This window comes from Silene latifolia, chromosome 9, assembly GCF_048544455.1.
Source record: "Silene latifolia isolate original U9 population chromosome 9, ASM4854445v1, whole genome shotgun sequence".
NCBI lineage: Eukaryota > Viridiplantae > Streptophyta > Magnoliopsida > Caryophyllales > Caryophyllaceae > Silene > Silene latifolia.
Window position 1 is genome coordinate 84675357 of NC_133534.1, and position 8895 is coordinate 84684251.

The following is an 8895-nucleotide window of genomic DNA, read 5'->3' on the forward strand; positions in this document are numbered from 1 at the left end:
AATCTCTCTAATAATAATCGACTAACCTCTTAGTCTATAAATCAAGGGACTAAATGAATTGTATCTCATACAATTAATTAGTTATCAATTGGGGTTCGTTCCTTTAGGTGTGACCGAAAGGGGTCAGTTGATCACCGCCGTCTCACGACAATAACGTCAAACTCTAGTCAGCCAACCGTTATCGATTTACGTTAATCAATCGACGAGGATCAAATAATTAAATATCTCGATGATATTCTATTAATGAGATTTATTATGTTAACGCACTATTGTGGAGGACACTAACTCCAACAATCTTCCACTTGTCCGACACAAGGTGTGCGCTACCAATTCTCTTGTCCGTTTTAATCTCCCACTCAATGCAAGGTGTCTTTCAGGTCGCACTTGCACATGAACACATCGCGAGTGGTTTTCTCGATCGGGAGTGTGACTACCTGACCGGAAAAATCTCTCACAGATTACTTCCGAGCGTGGCCACGCATTTGTAGTCATTAACTCCTCGAGTGGCCTTGAGATATAGTTACCCAACGTGGGTGGACAATTTCTGTATGCCCTATCTATCCTATTGCACAATACTGACTCACCATGACCTAGTAAATGCCCTTTTGGCCTCCTTTCACGGCACGACCTAGGACAAAACCAAAGTCACTCGGAAATCGCACTGCTCGGATAATAGTCTCCAAATCAAAAGAATCGACTCATTAGAACATCTTAGAGATCCCCGCCACGACCAGGCGTCTATAATAGAAATTAGGGACTCTCTAAATGGTCACTGTCCGGCAAAGTGTCACACACTCTGCCTATGTAATCGACCAGTCATCACATATGACCTTATGGTGTTGAACAACCATCAATCGACTCACAATCTAGTCACTCCGAGACGTCACCTCATTAAGTGACTAGGGACAAGATACAATGTTCATCTTATTCACTTGAATAGTGTTCAACATTGTCTCCACAACTTATTCAGATAAACAAGGTATTAAAATTTAGTCACACTAAATAAAAATTCATAAAAGAATTAATATGAAAACAATGAATGTGATTATCATATATATAATAAAAGATACACTATCCAATTATTACATATCGATAATCTAAAGAAAATCCGGTACTCGTCTCAATCCCATAGAGACGACATGACCATCATGGTTGGCCTTTGATAAAGGCTTAGTTAAAGGATCAGCAATGTTGTCATCTGTCCCAACCTTACAAATGTCAATTTCCTTCCTTTCCACATAATCTCTAATTACATGGTATTTCCTTTCAATGTGTCTAGATTTGTTACTAGACTTAGGCTCTTTGGCTTGAAAAATAGCTCCACTGTTATCACAATATAGAGTGATAGGATCTTTGGCGGAATGGACTACTCCTAGCCCCTCCATGAATTGCCTAATCCAAACAGCTTCCTTGGCAGCCTCAGACGCTGCAAGGTACTCAGCCTCTGTTGTAGAATCCGCAGTAACACTTTGCTTGAAGCTCTTCCAGCAAGCAGCTCCTCCATTTAGCATAAACACGTAGCCGGATTGGGATTTCATGTCATCCCGATCGGTTTGGAAACTTGCGTCCGTATAACCTCTTACACACAACTCAGTTTCTCCTCCAAACACTAAGAACGAATCCTTAGTTCTTCTCAAGTACTTAAGGATGTTCTTTACGGCTATCCAGTGACTCTCACCAGGCTTGGCTTGATACCGACTTGTTATGCTCAAGGCATACGCAACGTCGGGACGAGTGCAAATCATAGCATACATGATACAACAGCGGAAGCATAAGGGACGGTCTTCATGTGTTCAATTTCCTTAGGGGTAGAGGGAGACTGTGACTTGCTCAAAGTAATCCCTTGGCCCATAGGTAGAAATCCTCTCTTGGAGTCTTTCATATTGAACCGGTCAAGAACTTTGTCAATATAAGCTTCTTGACTCAATACTAGTATCCTCTTGGACCTATCCCTATAGATCTGGATACCTAAGATTTGTTGTGCCTCTCCCAAGTCCTTCATTTGGAAGTGTTTCCCTAGCCACTCCTTAACGGAAGTGAGCGCTGGAATATCATTCCCAATGAGCAATATGTCATCCACATATAGGACAAGGAATGCAACCTTACTCCCAATAAACTTCATGTATAAACACGGTTCTTCCACACTTCTAGTGAAACCGTATTGTTTAATGACATGATCAAAGCGATGATTCCAACTCCTAGATGCTTGCTTAAGACCATAAATGGACTTCTTGAGCTTACACACCTTCTTAGGGTTAGATGTATCCACAAAACCTTCGGGTTGTATCATGTACACCTCTTCTTCTAGAATCCCATTCAAGAAGGCGGTTTTGACATCCATTTGCCATATCTCATAATCATGAAATGCGACAACCGCTAAGATTATCCTAATGGACCTTAGCATAGCGACTGGAGCAAAGGTTTCGTCATAGTGTAAACCATGAACTTGGGTGAAACCTTTTGCCACCAATCTAGCTTTGTAAACATCCACATGTTTATCCACGCCGAGTTTAATTTTGTATATCCATTTACACTGAAGAGGTCGCACTCCCTCAGGTAAATCCACCAAGTCCCATACTTGGTTCTCGTACATGGAATCCATTTCGGACCGCATGGCTTCTAGCCAAAGCGAGGAGTCGGGACTAGACATGGCCGATTTGTAGGTAGTGGGTTCATTACTCTCAAGAAGTAACAAAACACCATCCTCTTCGATGTTACCAAGGTAGAGATCAGGTGGATTAGAAATCCTACTTGACTTTCTAGGAATAATTACCGTTTCAGAGGAAGAGGGAATGCTTTCCTCCACGTTCTCCTCTACCTCATTCTCGGTTTGTGGCTCTCGAACTTCGTCAAGTTCAAATTTTCTCCCACTGTCTCCTAGAAATAAATTCCTTTTCTAGGGAAGACAAAGATCACGAGCCACAAACACTTTGTTCTCGTGTTTATTGTAGAAGTAATAGCCACGTGTTTCCCTTGGATATCCTACAAAAAGACATTTGTCAGACCTGGGTGCAAGCTTATTGTCAGACTTGATCTTAACGTACACTTCGCAACCCCAAATACGCATGAATGACAAATGAGGGACTCTCCCTGTCCATATCTCATATGGAGTCTTATCGGCCGCTTTAGTCGGGCTTCGATTTAGTGAAAATACTGCAGACAAGAGGGCAAAACCCCCAAAATGAACTAGGAAGCTCAGTTAGACTCATCATTGACCGAACCATATCAAGTAAAGTTCAGTTTCTCCTTTCGGCCACACCATTTAATTGCGGTGTGCCAGGAGGAGTCCATTGTGATACTATACCACAATCTTTTAGGTGTGAATCAAATTCAATATTTAGATACTCACCACCACGGTCGGACCGTAGAGTCTTTATCTTTTTATCCAATTGGTTCTCTACTTCCTTTTGAAACTCTTTGAACTTGTCAAAGGCTTCACTTTTGTTCTTCATTAAGTAGACATACCCATATCTACTTAAGTCATCAGTAAAAGTAATGAAGTAGAGAAAACCTCCTCTAGCGGTGATGGTTAATGGTCCACACACATCCGTGTGTATGAGAGCCAAAACCTCACTAGCTCGTGTCCCTTTTCCCGCAAAAGGTGCACGAGTCATCTTGCCTAAAAGGCAAGACTCGCATGTACCATAAGATTCAAAACCAAATGGTTTGAACACTTTTGATGAAGCAAGTCTCTTAATGCGTCTTTCGTTTATGTGGCCTAAACGACAATGCCAAAGGTAGGATTCGTTTGGATCACCCTTTTTGAGCTTTTTAGTTTCCATATGATAAACGTCATTAACATCATTTAAAACATAAATGCCTCCAATTGAAATGGCCTTGCCATAAACCACATCATTTAAAGAAAAAGTACAACACTTGTCCTTAATCATAAAACAAAAGCCTTCCGCGTCTAACGCGGAAATGGAGATGATGTTCTTAGTTAAAGTTGGTACAAAATAACACTTATTTAAATACAACTCTAAACCCCTAGCTAAAGTGAGCACATAGGTCCCTACGGCAACGACGGCTACTCTAGCTCCATTGCCCATGCGGAGATCCACATCACCTTTTGCTAGTGCTTGCACGTCCCTTATACCCTGCAAATGGTTACAAAGGTGAGAGCCACATCCGGTATCAAGTACCCAAGTGGAAGTACAAGCATAATTAACGTCTATCACATAGAGAGAGGAAATCATACCAATAGGCGTCACACGCCCTTCCTTGAGATCCTCCAAGTATTTGGGACAACTCCTCCTATAATGCCCCTTCCCATTACAATGGAAACATTCGGCCTCGGAGAGCTTGACACTTTTTGCCTTGGGATTGCCATTCTCAATGGCCTTCCCCTTCCCTTGTCAATTTTCTTTGACGATTTCTTGAATTGGGACTTTTCTTTTCCCTTTCCTTTCTTGACTCCAAAAGACATGTTCTTTAACTTCATGGTTAAAACATCTCCCTTTTCACTCCCACTTGCCTCCATATCCCTCTCCGCTTGGGTGAGGAGTGCATGAATTTCATGGTAACTCTTATCCATGTCATTCATATTGTAGTTTACCCTAAAGTGGGCAAACTTGGTGGGAAGTGAGTGAAGGATACGATCCACCACAAGAGTCTTAGGAATCTTACACCCTAGACGCTCTAGGATGTCAACATATTCGACCATTTTAAGGACATGGGGACCAACCTTTTGGCCCCTCTCAAGCTTAGCTTCAAAGAAGCGTGCCGCCGCATCGTATTGACGGACTTTTGGTGTTTGTGAAAACATAGTGATCATACGAGTGAATATCTCGTAAGCATTTAAAGAAATGCATGAAAGCTTGAGCTTTGGCGATATTGACCATATCAACACATTCTTGATATCATTCAACATCCTCACATAGTCATCATAGGCGGTCCGCACCGCCGATGAAGCTCTTGCACCGGGCTCGATAGGAGGAGCATCGGTCAAGTAAGTGAGCACATTGTCGGACAACGCGACACTTTTGATGTTGGATTCCCATTCAAGAAAGTTACTACCGTCATCTTTTAAAATACATTTGTCCATTACGGACCTTAGCCATGAATCTTTGCCTAGTGAAGTAGTCGATGGAGTTGATGAAGTTGCCATTGCGAATTAAAATGCTACAACAAAAAGGAAAAATTAACATTCATTGTTTTAAAAATTACTTGTAAAACCATGTTTAGCAAGTTTTAGCATTTATATAATGACCTCCCACTAAATTATATAAATTATTCCAAGACCCAAATATTAAACAAAAATGAGCATCGCTTGGGCGAAACATCCCATAATTGCGTAAATTCGGCAAGTCACGTTGACTAATTCTACCTCTAGAACTCTTGGTCGACAAATTTCCTCAAATTCATCTACTAGCCCCGGAACACAAGACCGTCTTATATCCCGTTGAGTCCAACCAATTTTGGCGTGTGATAACCGCTTACCACCCTACTTACCCAAGGTAAAAAGAGAACACCCCGCTTGGGCGAGCGTGGCTCTAATGAACAAGAGATTCATAGGTGTTACTAATTGGTAAGGCTAATCTCAATTTTAGTTATGTGAGAGATCTTGTCAATTTAGTCATAAATTCCTTATAAGTGAATTAATTCGGTGAATGTAAATGACGTGAATTGACAACTGCGAAAATAAAATAAAATGCATGTGAGTGGCGATTTTGGCATGCGCGAAAATAAAACAAGCAAACATGCAAGCATATGAATAAATCCTAGTATGGCCTCCTAGTTAATAAAAACTAGTCTATTACATTTTGGAAACCAACTCCTTGGTCCCTTGCCTCTTCATTGTGGGATTTGGAACACCTTCCAAAAATAGACTCTGTCTCGTTGTAATCCGTCTTTTGGAAACGCCGGTAAAATAACTGTTTTGAACCTCAAAATTAGTCCTCACTAATTTTATGACAAATTATTAGTTTGGTTTGGTGATAATTTGCTAATTAAATCGGAAAAATCATAATATTTAAGTAAAAATCCAAAATAATTGAAAAATTACCCAAACAATTGAAACAAAAATTTTTAGTATTCTGGAACACTCCCAAGAACACCAAAAAGTCATAAAAATTGCCCAAAAATTTTGGATAAATTTTTTGAAGAAAAAGATCGATATTTATCGGTTTTTAACCACTAAAACCAATAAACATCAAAACAAAGTGAAAACACACATGCAAAATTACATTTGACATTTAAATAATATACTTAAATGTACATAAATTTATCATGGGCAGAATCCAAAAATTCGAAATTATGATTAATTAATTGGACTTTTATCGACTTTTTACTCAAAAAATCAATAAACATGCAAAAATTCGAACCAACCTTCAACCTTTTGCATACAATCAGTAGAAAACATGCATGAACTACCATAAAAAACCCATGCACCGAATCAATATTTAACTAATTTTAGTCAATTTTTCACTAAAATGCGACATTTTGACTCGGTTTTCTACCAAAACTCATTAAAATTAGCAAAATTACTTGACAAATCACCAAAAAATTCCACAAACCTTTTGAGATCAGTAGGTATGCATGTCCCAAAAATTTCGTGCCAAAACCTCTTCTAACACAATTTTTGAGTTTTTACTAATTATCTCATAATTCATAAAAATGCTTAAAATCAACATGCAAATTACAAGCCTAAGCTCTGATACCACTTGAAAGATCATAGATCCATATTAGACTCTCTAATAAAATAATTTTATCTCATAAATTGTTGTTTATGTGATCTATGTAACATGCATGCTAATATGAAAGCATAAAAAACAAAGTATAAGGAAAAACAATTTCCTTACATTGAATATGAGGTAAAATGGGCACAAATTAGTTCTCCTTACTAATTTGTTCTTGAGCTAAAATGATGTGGATGATCCTCCTTGAAAAACCTTCAAATAGAAAGTCTCCTCCAAGTAGCACCCAAGAACTACCCAACAATATTAATAAGTATGAACTAGTAACTTATTAATATGTGCCCTTGATAATAATACTAGTAATATTACTAACTATTCTTAGTAATAATTGTATACTAGAGAAATGTTGTAGAGAGATGGAAGAGGTTTTTGTTCACATGCAAAATGAATGATTTTTGTGTAAGTAAGGTGGAGTGAATAAATGACCAAATATATGGAGTGTAGAATTGGGAAAGGAAGTGGCGGGTGGGTTGGTGCTCTAGTGGACAATTTTTGTTTTATATTTTTATCTTACATCACATGCAAAATGTAGTATAAGACATATATTATGGTAGTATACAAAATAAGGTAAAAATGATTATGTGAGTAATCATCCATTACATTTATTTTACACGGTCCACATGACCATATACGGGTCCATGTTGGTTTTTATATTTGTCGCACAAATCCGTGTAATTTTCATTTTAAACATCGTATCATGTTTAAATGCTTCCATAATAAATTCGTCCAATTCACTCCGTAAATATACGTGTACCACTACACATATTATTTACGTACTAATATTAATCACATTAATCAATTAGTACAATTTTAGTAAATTAACAGTTAATTAACAAAAACCCGTTTCCCAAAACTTATTATTTAATTATCGCATAATTAAATAATAATTGCCGCTCCTCGAGTTCGCAACTCGAAATCTCTCTAATAATAATCGACTAACCTCTTAGTCTATAAATCAAGGGACTAAATGAAATGTATCTCATACAATTAATTAGTTATCAATTGGGGTTCGTTCCTTTAGGTGTGACCGAAAGGGGTCAGTTGATCACCGCCGTCTCACGACAATAACGTCAAACTCTAGTCAGCCAACCGTTATCGATTTACGTTAATCAACTGACGAGGATCAAATAATTAAATATCTGATGATATTCTATTAATGAGATTTATTATGTTAACGCACTATTGTGGAGGACACTAACTCCAACAGATAAATGGTTTACACAACGAGTCACAAAGACAAGGATAAATGGTTTACACAACGAGTCACAAGGACTAATAAACAAGGAAAATTTGTTCACACAACGAGTCACATGGATTAATGAACAAGGAGAAATGGTTCACACAACGAGTCACATGGACTAATGAACAAGGAGAAAGGGTTCACACAACGAGTCACATGGACTAATGAACAAGGACAACTGGTTCACACAACGAGTCACAAGGACTAAAGAACAAGGACAAGCGGTTCACACAACGAGTCACAAGGACTAAAGAACAAGGATAAATGGTTTACACAATGAGTCACAAAGACAAGGAAGATGGTTTACACAAAGAGTCACAAGGACTAATAAACAAGGAAAATTTGTTCACATAACGAGTCACAAGAAATAATGAACAAGGATAAATGGTTCACACAACTAGTCACATGGACTAATGAATAAGGAGAAAGGGTTCACACAACGAGTAACATTGACTAATGAACAAGGACAACTGGTTCACACAACGAGTCACAAGGACTAATGAACAAGGACAAGCGGTCCACACAACGAGTCACAAGGACTAAAGAACAAGGATAAATGATTTACACAACGAGTCACAAAGACAAGGATAAATGTTTTACACAAAGAGTCAGAAGGACTAATAAACAAGGAAAATTTGTTCACATAACGAGTCACAAGAACTAATGAACAAGGATAAATGGTTCACACAACGAGTCACATGGACTAATGAACAAGGAGAAAGGGTTCACAAAACGAGTAACATGGACTAATGAACAAGGACATCTGGTTCACACAACGAGTCACAAGGACTAATGAACAAGGACAAATGGTTCACACAACGAAAACAAGGAAAAATTGTTCACACAACGAGTCACAAGGACTAATGAACAAGGACAAATTGTTCACACAATGAGTCACAAGGACTAATGAACAAGGAGAAAGGGTTCACACAACGACTCACATTGACTAATGAACAAGGA

The 8895-nt window shown here is 38.4% G+C and overlaps 1 long non-coding RNA gene across 1 annotated transcript; it reads right to left on the reverse strand.

Annotated features, from left to right (window-relative positions):
• Positions 1-3896: 3896 nt before the first annotated feature.
• On the reverse strand, positions 3897-7090 carry LOC141598202 (uncharacterized). The gene is made up of 3 exons (XR_012523321.1): positions 6801-7090; positions 4199-5121; positions 3897-4097 (listed from the first exon to the last, which is right to left on the reverse strand). It is a non-coding gene; the product is annotated as an uncharacterized LOC141598202 (long non-coding RNA).
• Positions 7091-8895: the final 1805 nt, after the last annotated feature.